At 41.0% G+C, this 13,043-nt stretch overlaps 1 protein-coding gene across 2 annotated transcripts in view; it reads right to left on the bottom strand.

Annotated features, from left to right (window-relative positions):
• The window catches only part of IPCEF1 (interaction protein for cytohesin exchange factors 1), an 89,525-nt gene that overhangs the window by 74,713 nt on the left and 1,769 nt on the right, over positions 1 to 13,043 (bottom strand). For both annotated transcript variants that reach the window (XM_085055811.1, XM_085055813.1), the window contains exon 2: positions 7,889 to 13,027. The gene's annotated coding sequence lies outside the window, so the exon portion shown is untranslated. The remainder of the gene's footprint in view (positions 1 to 7,888; positions 13,028 to 13,043) is intronic.

The following is a 13,043-nucleotide window of genomic DNA, read 5'->3' as shown; positions in this document are numbered from 1 at the left end:
AAAACATTTTAAATGCATTTATACAACACAGTATGTGCTTACCCTTGAGGTGCCTTCTATATATAGAAAAGCTGAAGATTAGGCTTCCTGTTCTCATTCTTTCCCTTCAAGTTCTTGTTATTCATTGTATCCAGGTTTCCATTACCACTCAGCTATACATTATTTTTCAGTGGCATGAAATCAATCAAACCTGAATTTTTATAATATATACACATGCACATGACAAAGCATGAAACTATCCCCTAAGGAGATATCTGGACTTTCACATTTCAGTCAATTCAACAACAGTGTGATGGTGTGGGAATGAGCATCGGCTCAACGTCTGCTGAGACACCACACCTCACAAGCCTTCAAGGTATCAAAAAGTATAGTTACAAAATACTATCAGTGCTCACTGTCACCATATTTAACATATATGTGCTTTAAATCTCTTTTCTTTAAAAAAAAAAGTATATCTATGTAATAAATTCAATCTTGTTTTCAATGGTTTTAAACAGTGATTTAGCTCAAAAGTCCTTTTTATTTTTTTAGTTGTTCTAGCTTGCAGATGAGGCCAAGCAAGCCATTCTAAGTTTCTTTCCTGATGTCAAACTTGAAGGCATTTATAAGAATTTTCACACTTGAATCTTGCTATAAGCTATATGCAGTATAAAACACCAGTAACCCTATTGGCCCCAAATAGGAAACACAAAGAGCCTTGGATGGTTCTTGATTGCCCCACACATCTGAAAGCACTCACTTTTATAAGACTTTACACTATGAGAGTTAAACATTACTTTCTCCACCCTGACCTTCCTCTTCCTAAGGCTGAGACACAAGAAGGAAGGCAGGGCTGCAGCAGCCCTGGGATCTGCACTCACAACTTACCAGTTCCCAGTTAACAGCTATAGTCACCTCTGGCGTGGCCTTCCCTCAGTGAGGAAATACAAAATATGACCACAGCCTGAAGATGGTAACACTTTAAACTAGATGAGTTTAACAAAATGACAATGTCATTTTGGAATGGAATAACTATTCCATTGCCTTTGGACTAATCTTATAAACTCCAGAAGCCCTAAAAGTCAACTGTGCTACATAAATGTATTCACACGCTGATAAATGCCTGCAGGACCAAGACCTAAGTTAGGCAGATTCTATAAACCTCATTGTCGTCTGAATTTACAGAATATGGTCTATTTGATTTATGTATGTTACTTTTTTGTCATCATTATCTTGAATGGATTTTTATTTATGTGCATGACTAGCCAGTTTGTGTTTTACATGAATACCAGCATTCATCCACTGAGAACAATAAAACATCTTTCTCCCACTGCAAACATTTGTCAGGGAGCAGAGACCCACTCAGCTCAGTCAGGCAGTCAAATGCCACAAAAAACACCAAGTAGGAAACCATGTAAGCAAACAGTTTCCAAAGGATTTGTACACCAGGCTGGGATCCATAATCAGCTTGTTGCACTGTTACAAACAAGTCAATTTGTACAATTCAGAATATTTTCACAACCTATTCGAGATAAGAAGAGAGAGAGGGCTGAGCAGACTAGAAAATCCAACCAGGGTTAGTCACCACTGACAAGCCCTCAGCAGCCCAACCAGCTGAGTAATTACTGTGCTGCCCTCCTACAGCAGAGTCACACAGGTAAAAGCCTGACGGCACCACCAGTCAGACCGCAAGTGCCAGCTGCTCACACAATGATATTTTCAAAAAAGGTTAAATAACACAGCAACAAAACAGTTGAGGGCTAGCCTTTTGCATGGATCCATTTGAAATAAATCTAGATAATGTGGAATGAGTATATACTGAATAAATAATACACATTTCAGTAGTCACTGTCTGCACGCTTGCAAAGAAGTTCCCAAGCCACATGAAACCATCTTGGTCAAAACCAGCAGAGACTGCTGTAGGGTCTGTCAGGGTTTCCAAGAGAAGCTGCTGCAGTGGGCAGTAAAGCACCAGACCTCTCCAGCTGTACCTCTCACCTCCCCATAGGCTCTGTGAAGGGGACATGGTGAGGAGGCTCCAGCAGAGAAACACCAAAGAGCATTTCATCCCTATCCCAGACAGACCTTCTGACCAGTGCCATAGACACAAATGCCCCGGGACACCAATGATCTCACTTGGAGCACTGAGGTTCAGTGGCAGTAGCACACTGTGCCTGCTTTCACCTCACATGACAGTGCTGTGTGCATGGATTCTGCAGATGTCAAACTTTGTCTAGTGTGTGGTGTCTTTTTCTTTGCTGTGAACTACAGTCCTCCTCAGGGATCTTCAGCAACACCAATGCTCCTGGCACAGAAGGATAATCAGACACCCCAGCTCCTCCAGCCATGGTACAATCCTTACCCTGGCAAGGAGGAGGCACCATTCCTCCTCCTCCTCTTCCGCTCTTGTGAGCAGGACCCGGGGCTGCTGCCACCCTTTCCTGCAGTGGGAGCAGTCCAGTGGAGAAGACAGACAATAGGAGGATAAGCAGCTCTCTCAGGATCTCTCTTATAGCCTGTCGGTCCCAAAACACACTGTGGACTACATTCCCTCTCACCCATTAACTTTCTCTTCCTAAAGAGAATGCTGTGTCTGGGACCTGGTGATAGGATCATTGGGAAGTAAAGTACTGACAGGGACCTGTTTTGGACAGGGAGGAAGAAGAAGGGCACACAATGCCAAATTTGAGAGCAAAAGGCTTGAGTACGTCCTGGAAGCACAAGTTTTCCTGACAAGTGTCCCTCTGCTGCCTCCATATATTTTAGAGCCACTAAGGTATCCAAGAGGCAGAGGCTAAAGGTAAAAATAAATAATTAACCCACAGTCTTAAGACATTGGGAGTAATGGTTTTGTTCCCCAAAGCACTTACTATGCTTGAGTCTTGTTTAAAACCTGGAATGGAAATTCAGACCACTGTTTTACCCAAATTTTATCTAGAGCTGTAATTTTTGAGAAAAAAGAATACAACAAGAATTTTAAGTCAAATTCTCTGCTAATCAAATCAAGGACAACTTTATCTAGTTTCTCCCATTCTGTTAAACCCAGTCTCTTGTAGTACAAATTAAATTCAGAATAATCCACTTTTTCTGTTCATTCTGATGATGGATTTTCAGGAGAATAAATAGATATTTATCAGAAAAGAAATAGAAATAAAACATTTTTTTTTAAGAAGGGCTAAGTGGCGCCTGATAGTCTACAGTCTGCCAAGTTAAGCAAACAAGGAGAAGGGGAAACCCTACCTTGTAAATAAGGCAATTACAAATCTAGTTTCTACACTCTGGAATGAAGCCAAGATCTAAGTGTGAAGGATTGAGAGGAAAATCTGTTGTAAATTCCTTCAAGTGAAAGTCCCTATTTAAAAGGCAGAGAACACGTTTTAGAAAGGTCATGAAGTCACAGCAGTTGTTTGGGTTTTTTTCAAAGCATAACTCTAAATGAAATTTGACTTCTTTTTAAAACAGCAAAGAGAAACACAGCTGCACTTGGAGTGTAACCATTACACTAGAAGGACAATAGCAATGATTAGAAATAGGTTTTGCACTGAACTTTTGCAGGTACTTTAAATACCTACTGAGTAGGCATTGCCACCTCAATGATCATGAAAATTTGTTGTTGCATATTCCCAGTTTAAAGGAAAAAAAAGCAAAAAAGGCATAAAGTGAGAAGTTACATATAAGGTGTTTCACTAAAGCTTTCACTCGAGCCTGGTTTTATTCTCCTTCTAGGTAAGGGGGCTGTGTGGACAGGGAAATATGGCAACAGCTAACTTGTGCTCCTTGACTATAGTTTCTAAGTCTAAGCCCTTTGGAAGGTTTTTAGCAAAGGCAAAAGAGTGAATCTGAAAGACAGAGCTGACAAGTCATGCCATTCCATCTGTAATAAATATTATGGTTGAGTAGTTTAAACAGAATTCAATGCATGGGTATATACATACACCCACAGGCATACACACATGTAAATACTTTTATACTTACATAAAGCTCAGGAAAATTCCACTGAAACTAGGAAACCAGACTGGAAAATCCACTTACATTACACCTTTGCATTTCAGTCATAAATTAAGAAGACTGTGGGTGTCATGACTAACTGACAGAGAGTAAATTAAGCCACTACGTGGTGTTTACCATGGGGTAAACTGTTGCCTCTCCTGATTTTTAATTGGAGGTTAACTTTGGCACACTCCACCATAAACAAGTCCTGGCACTAAAAACAAAGAGACAAGGAATAATTTCATGAATGTATTCCCATAGTCCATCCAATATTCATCACTTACATTGCCCAGATATATTGTTAAAGGTGATAAACACATAAATATCAATAACAATAGTCTGATACTCTGCTCCATTCCTCATCACAAAGGTACCCAATCCTGATTCCAAGGAAAGCAATGGCGTAGTGTGCAATCATATCCAAGAACATGAAAGGTCTGGCTCTAACTCTCAGAAGCCTTCCTGAGCAAGTTTAGCATAACAGTACCTCAATCCTGGCCTCCCTTTCCATTCACCTAACACATAATTGCACACACATACAAAAGTGACTGAAGCAGATACAGAATGACCCAGCAACACTTCACACACCTCCTACATAACACCAGAAGGCCTCATGGCAAACACCCCAGTCACCTGCTGTCACTCCCAGTCAGGATGCTGGCAGACCACATGCACACAAAAAAAGAATCACTGCAAGAAGAAAGGATCCTGGCAGAAAAGTGATGGCAAATCCTAGAACAAAGCTACTATAACACCACAGGATATGGAAGTATTCTCAGATTGACCAGCTGTCGAGGCTGCCACATTTCAGGCAGTACATTGGAGTAGCTTACTTGGAGTTGTACTGTGGCTCAAGCAGACATGAAGAGACATAAATGTAACATTTAATATTTTATGAATACTTTGAAAAACAGAGATTATTAGTTACTGGTTTTTAGCTTATCAGGCTGTTACTCTCTTGCATTGCTACTTTGCTAAGTATATTATTCCTCCCCAAAAATTAGAACACAACACCCTTAATCACAGGTTATTCCCATTAATAAATTACCTATTTAGTATATTTACATAAGCTCTTTTCCACAGCACAAGTCACGTTGAAATTGCCCTAATTAAAATATCTCCATCTATTTGCATGACTAATCAGTACTTATCAGTAACATGGCACTTTATATCTTCAAAGCACTTTAACTGCATATAAATGGATTATCTGAAAACTTGCCCAAAAATGTATCTTGAAATCTGATGCACAAACTCAGCTATTGCTTCCTAAAATAACTACTGGCTTTACGTGCACACTGAATCGTAGTGAGGGCAATACCAACAGGTCTGAAGAAGCCTATGTGTTACTTATGGAAAGAGTAAATAACCCACAGAAGAGATAAAGACAGCAGACCAGACGCTGTTCCTTGATGACATGGAAAAGCAGATGGCTCAGTCCTTTGGTAAAAAAGACAGAGTCTGTCTCACTTCCCACCATGCTTTCTGCTGAAGAGAGCTGTCACACTCATGTGCAAATGAAGTCCCACATCCCTAAAATTGCTTGCAAGAGACTTGCCACCATTCTTTCACTTCCTCCTCTTTGGAGCTTTCTACAGACTTGAATGTCAAAATATTCAGGACATCTGGTGCTGCTTTCTGGAGACTCTGGCCACTGACGATTTGCACTGCATAAGAAATTAATTTCTTGGTATAATGCCACTTGTGTGTCTCCTCATAAAGTTCATATCCCTAGGCCACCCACTGGCTGAAAGAAGATGAAGGTGGGTACTTTTTTGCTTCACAGCTTGTTTAACAAGGAAGTTATATACAGAAATAAGCTACTTCCATAAGCACAAAGCTACCCTACCTGCCTGCAAATTATTTTCCTTTTTAAAAATTAAAAACTACATTAGAAATGGCAGGGGTGTGAGGATACGTCTTTCAACTCTGTCAGGAAGCAGCATAAAAGAGCAGATTTTGCAGGTCTATTGTCTTGATTTTCAAAGGCCAAACTGTATTTTAGAATTACCAATATGCTTTCCCTTAAAAACTCAGAAGTGTAGCACCATTCCTAACACTTTCCTTCTATTAACAGGAAAAACCCCACAGTTCTTCAAAACAAGTAACAGTGTTTTTCCAATGTTGTGCCAGTGCCTCAACTGAAGGAATGACAATGGTAATTTTAGAAGATGATGATTTTACTCTAGATAGCTACAGAACTGCAAAATTACTGATTGTGAATGTTACTGTTCCCTGTCCTTCTTTTGTGTGTAGTGCCCCTGAACTGAATCCTCTCATGCTTTCATTTGATTGCTTCAGGCTCCTTTAAACCTCCAAATTTCACTAGGGTTATGGTGAAGTGTGTATGGTGGCTTTTATCCAGAAGGGCCTGAAAGAGCTTGATGAACTCTACCAGGATGCAATTACACACAGCCTGCTCACATTTCTGCAAATTCATAAGGTTGTGGAGACATCAAGAGATCATTAAGTCTGTCCCTCCCAGCAAGATCAATTATACTCAGCCTATTTCTGACAGATGCTGCCTAACCCGTTCTTGAAGACATCAAATACTGGAGGTTCCACAGCTCCTTTCAGCATTTTAAACCAGTGCTTAACTCTCATTGGCATCAAGTTTTCCAACTAAATTCAAGCTCCGTGCTGCAATTTAAGCTTCTTCCCTTGTCCTATAAATTTCTTACATAAATCTTTAATGTTTGTTCTTACAACACCAATGCAGTTATCTTTTCTTAAGACCATGTAACATAGCTTGATTTATTATTTTCTCAAAGGCCAATGTTTTCTAAGCAAGGGGGCTGTTGTGCCCTCACTGAAACTACCTGCTGTAGTAAGTATGTCAGGCTGTTGCAGACACTAACAGCCCTAAAATGACAGTCACCAAAAGGGATGGATGTGTGCCCCTAGCACAGTTAATGAGAGGCTCTCTTGAAGAATCTGCTCAGAATCAGAGCCCCATCCCTCTTTTTCTGTTCTGTGTTGGGTAGAAATACAAACAATTTGCCATCAATTCCCAGGCAGTTCATTACTCATACTGACAGTCACACAGTTTGGTTTAGACTCAAAAGAACATTTGAATGCCTGCTGGTTGTGTCCCTCTTCAGCTTTGGGGGAAAAAAAAGAAAACCCAAAGAAAAGTCAGACAAGACCTGAGCAAAGCCTCTCTGCATTGCTTTTTCCATTCTGCTGCTCTTTAGACCCTTCTTTGAACTGTACTATTAAATACAATAGAGCACAATTAAATCCCCAACCCAGCACACTCAGGAAGCTAAAACTACAAGATATGGCTTGCTAAAAAAAATCTTACAATCTAAATAGGCAAGACAGACTGTAATAAAGAGATAGATCATTAAAAGTTAAAAAAAAAAGAAAAAAGAAAAGAAAAATTCTTCACCAATGTGACTATAAACAAAATAACCCACAGAAAAATAGATATATCCTATATGTGGAAAACTAAGGATGTAGCTGCAGGGAGTATGCGTGGGGTTGTCTGCAAAACTACTGCTCCCCCCAGCCCTGTCACATGTCTGTCCCACTCCTTAGCTGGGAATTTTTCCAGCTCTAAACAGTTCTTCACTACCATGGAGCTTCAGTAGGCAAACACGTAAATTGGGTGTTAAGTTTACCACATGGGCAGCACAAGAGAAATTGAGTTATTTTTTGCCTGGTGACTGAGGCAACAAATCTCACAGTCCACCTCCTCATTTCAAGAGAGGAGCAGGAGACACAGAAGCGACCAAGTCTGAAGGATTCCCAGCTATAGCACATATCCTGTGTCTTCCCCCATGAAGAACTGCTTGAAATATAATAAACAAATCATGCCTAAAAAGTTCATAAAGTATTATTACTTTAAAATAAAAACACTTTATAACCGAGTTGCAATATATATTGCCTCTTCAATCTTCTGAATATAGTTTTAACTTACCACAAATTTAGAGAGATCTCAGGAAAACCGTAAAATTTGCACATATGAAGCAATAGAGCTTCCCCCTGCCCGGAGACTCCTTTCTGTCTTCCTTTTCCTCCCCCACCCAAGCCCTGAATACAGGAAGAGAGATCACCAGCTGCCGGCTGAAGAAAACAACTACCAAATAGTGTGCATCATTCAGATGGCTTGGATGATTCAGCTTTTCCATGTGAACTTTAAGTGGCACACAAATGGTGCTTTGTGCATTTCTGAATCAAATGTGTATTTAATAGTCCAAGTACATAACACAATTTCTACTTGAAGAACAACTTTTCTTCTTAAATACAGCAGTGTATCTCTTACCTTATAATGGCTCCAGTTCCCAAATCTATCAATAATTACATCTACCTGTGCTTATGTATTGCAGCATCTTCAGCCTTTAAAAACACATTTCATATTGTTCGCAAAAGTTGAACTGAATAAGACAGTGAAAAGAGGATCTAGTGATAAGCTCATAATTTTGAAAGCAACCTTACATGATATGCATTGGTTTTAGAGTAGGAGGGCTGGGAAGGAACAGAAAGGCCAGATGTTGCAAGCAATCTCCCAAAATACAACAGCACAATAAGCAGCAGAGCTTGATCATCAGTATCCCACAGTTACCTGCAGACCATTGTCTAGAACTTGTAGGAGAATAGTAATATTAAAAGTTTCCAGATGGTAGACTGAGATTAAAAAAACCCACATCAATGCAAAACATGTACATGTTCACTTTGTGTATTCTTTGTTTAGCACTGCCCAGATAAAGAATTAGTGCCTGGTTTTACTTCTTTAGTTTCCTTGCTCTTTTTTAATTTGTTCAAATGAACATTTGAATCCTCTTAATCAACGAGATCCTATTTTCAATAAATAGGATCATCAACCGATCAGATTAGTCACAAAAAGCAGAAGGAATGATCAGACCTAGTGCTGCATTGGACAGAACCTCGTCAGATAAGACCTGTTCACCTGGCAGGAGAACTTCCTATTTATTCTCCAGTACAAAAGCAGCACAAGCTTGTTGAGCACAACACTGCCTTCTGCAGGCATACAAGTGTGACAGTACCAAACCTGCTTGAGATGCTCAGCAAGGGCACCTTGAGCCAAGGGAGAAGGTGCAACAGACTGAACAGACTGTCACTGGAAGTCACTCAAGACCTAGAGACACAACAGAAATGTTGCTTGGACTGTGCTTTGAATAACAGATGTGAGCCTTTGGGGTCACCTATGTGCCGCTTTCAACTAGGGCAGTACCTGGAATTTTGTCTTGGAATGCAAACTAGGCAAGAGTACTGGAAAAGCAACCAGGAACAGAACAGTGTTTTGGCAGCATCTCTTCTCCCACTAATGGCTTTTGTATGGTTTTTGTGATTTTATAACTGACTTTCACTTCATTTTAAAGCGTAGACATGTTATACACACATCCAACTCAAAGAGCTTGTATCAAACTAGCCAGGGTGATGCAATTCTCACCTTACAGCTCCTGCCCTGAGTCAGCCTCCCCAGCCAAGATGTCTCTCTTCACAGCCAGCTACATGAGCAGCAAACACTGTGAGAGACCACAGAGAGCTGAAATCTTCTGCATTTTGAAAACACACACTTCATTGCAAACAAGATGAAAAATCCACATTTGCAGGAGTGACCTGTGGGAGAGGTCATGCGCTTTGGTTACCATGGGCCGTTATGAACTTACAGTTTACCAGGTTTTCTGACCTTCAAATTTCTGATGATGCTTGTTTTCACTCCCTGACATTTCTTCATAGCAAGAAGACAGCAGCAGTACTTCCCATCACACCTCCCCCCCTTCGTCAACCACTGGGAAAACGAGTCACGATGCCGAAACCTGAGCCTCTTCCACATCCTGCTAGAAACTTTATTTCCCACACAGACTACATCCATTCCAAGCACAACAGCCACCCATGGTCAGTAGCAGGTCAAATGCATTTCTTATGGCCAGACTCACCCATGCCTGAGTACCCAGGGGTATCTGCCTTGCTGCCTCTCCCAGACAGCCCCAGCTCTCATCCACTGTGCTTTACTAAAGGCCTCTCTGTGCAGCACCAGGTGAAACATGCTTGTGCCATACCAGGAGCTCATAGTCTGCCAAACCTTTCTGGTTTTTAAATAATAGCTCCCTCATATTACCTCTGCACCAACACTGTGTGACACATCATCCCTCCACAATGGTCCCACACTTCCACAGGAAAACAAACTTCACAAATCATGTATCTTGCCCTATTGGCCTTTTATTCGGAGGCCTGTCACTCATCTCCTGAGCAGGAGGAAGGGAAGAGAGGGGCTCCTGCTTTAGCTGCTGGGTTTCCCCTTGCTTTCTTGTCCCTCCACCCCACATAGCCACCGCACAGACAGCAGGAGAGGGCAGGCAGGGAAGGGCAGGGGGGGTCCACACCCATCTCTCCAATGCAATCTGTGAACTCAGCGTTACAAAACTCTGGAAGAGGAGAAAACAAACAGACCTTCCTTCCTAACCAGTGATAAGAAGCAAATGTGTTTGGACCTAAAGGACCAAGGACTGCTTGGGGTGATCTAAGTAGCTTCAAAGCAGAGTCTAAGCCAACAGCTTGCTAAGCAGAGAGGAATTCTTATATGAATCGAGAGCTTGGAAATGCTGTCTTGTGGGCAGCGCTATTTTTGCTGGAAGGCTCTGGCCAAAACTATCTTAGACATCAAAACAAACTGATTATGCTATAAATATTAAAGGCTTTATAGCTGTTTCTTTGTGCAATAAATTGTTGGGAAGTCCCTTGGCCTTAATGTAGGGAGGAGAAGGTCAGAGAGGAAGAAGGACACAGGAAAAGGGAAATAATTAATTTTGAGCATCATTTATTTTGTTCTCATCCTACTCACTTATAGGAACTTATACCAACTTTCCACCAGAAACAAATGGTCAATATTGTCTGGCATAGTTCTTAAGACTTCTGTGTGTTCAATGGGACATTCAGTGGGCTTGGGAAAGAGAGTCTCAGCTAAAACTGTGTTACACCTAAGACAGCCTTTGGTCATGTTCTGTAGAGACACAGAACACCACAGCTGCTCTGCAAGAATCTACAATACCTGACCCCCTTTTACTATCACGTTATAAAATCAAACAAACCACCCAAGATGTAGCCACTAATGTCTGGCTGATCTTTTAGCTGGATTAAAATCCTTAGTTTCATTATTACTCATTATCATTCCTGAAGTTGTTATTCACAAGGTAGAAAAAGTGTTTTTTCTTGTGTTTTGGTTATGGAGTTTTGTTTGGTTGGGGTTCTTTTGCAGTTTGCAGATTAAAATTTTATGGCTCATTTGTGACTACTTGGCATTACAAACATTTTCACTGGAAATATGGGAGGATTTAATCAGAAACATTTTTGTACTGAAAACAGCTAATGGGGGATGAAAGAAGAAAACACATTAATAAGGAGCACTGAGAAGCATGCAATTACTTGGGGAAAAAGAAAACATTAAATACACAGCCAAAACATTAAATATCAGTTTAGACTGTGGCATATTTTATGCCTCTCAATAAATACTGCCTAAACAAAAAAGCCTCTAAGCAAACTCACAGGGGTCTGAGGCTCCTTACCTGCAAAGGCACTCCCAGAGCACATTTAAACACATGGAGTCTGAGCACCATGAGCAAGCACAGCCCAGTGCTCCATCAGGATCTTGTCAGGTTTGCTCCACAAGTACATTCCAACAGTTCCTACTCTGGCTCATTTGTACTGGAGGGCTACACTTACTGAGGAGTAACAACCACCCAAAACAGCCCAAGCAACTAACACACTTTGCTGAAGATGGCACAGTAAACTGGACTTGTTATCCTCTGATTCCTTGGCTCCTGCCTAGCTGTTCATCCTCACCAGGGCCCAGAGAACAAACAGAAACCACAAACCATAAACTGATCCTCCCTATAACTCAGTGCTCTCTGGCACTTATTTTATGCTTAATTCCTCTGCCTCCATACCCTGTTAGTCAATCACATAACTGACTAAGAAAAGATACCTTTGCCCTCTCCCAAAAAATGTATTGGGTTAACTCCATAACCACTTAAGGGAGAAAGTCAGTGGCTTACATCACCCTGAATAACCGTGGTGACCACACAGGGAGGTTTAAAAAGAAATGTTTACATCTATTCTATGTCATGCTAAAACAAACACATTTCTCCCACTGGCAGGAACTGGAGGACACCCAAAGGTCTTGGGATTTTTCCTCCACCAAGTAATCCTCATTTTTCCTCTTACTGGCAAAGTAGCCACAACAAACAACTCCTGCCTGTTTCATATTTAGTATGTATTTTAAAAAAACCCAAACCCAACTCTTAAGTGATATTGGATCAGTAATATTGTTCTTAAATTTGACTTTCCACTTGTGGACTAAGTCCAGAATAACCCAAACTAACTATGCTTTTGGACCACTGCACAAAGCCCTGTGGGAATGACACAATCATACCAGCAGTTGCTAACTACCACAAAAGAAGCCAAAACTGATAGTTAGGGACTTGACAGAGAGCTGGGCTTGCACCGCGCAGGCAATAGGATACAGAGAGGTTACTATTTTAAACTGCTGCAGCAGCAGCACAGGCAGCAGAATTTGGTGAAATTACATATTGACAGCAGCTCTTGACTGCTTTTGTCATACGTCTTACAGCTGAAGGGTGGTGTGTGGAACTATGTATAACTGAATGACTGCCCTCATTTCATATTCTAGCATCATACAAATGTAGCGGTAGAAACAAACGTGCATGCTGCAGTTGTGTGGAGTGTTTTCTTTGCAGACTTACTGCCACACAGGTGAAGCAGCATTTGAAACAACACAAACCCATACATTTAGCTTAGCCTGGCCCTCCTTTTTCATTCTCTAAACTGAGTTTTTTTGGAGTGCTCTTTCTACATTTTAAGTGAATCACAGAACATGCTGGGTTAAGTCAGTGGCTGTCTCAAGAGCTCTTGCCCATAACAGTAGCCTTACAGCCTGTAAGGTGACAAAAGCATTCCTACACGATGGCCACAAAGAGCACCTGCTCCATAACCACAGCATGTGCAAAGTAAAGCTCAGGCTACAGAGAGGAAGGAAGCCACAGCCACAGAAGACAGCAGGACGAAGGACACAACACTTCAACAATATTGGA

Source organism: Lichenostomus cassidix, chromosome 3 (genome assembly GCF_008360975.1).
Source record: "Lichenostomus cassidix isolate B80296 chromosome 3, HeHo_3.0, whole genome shotgun sequence".
NCBI classification, from domain to species: domain Eukaryota; kingdom Metazoa; phylum Chordata; class Aves; order Passeriformes; family Meliphagidae; genus Lichenostomus; species Lichenostomus cassidix.
Note: the sequence above shows the minus strand (reverse complement) of the source record. Positions and strands in the feature narration are given on the sequence as shown.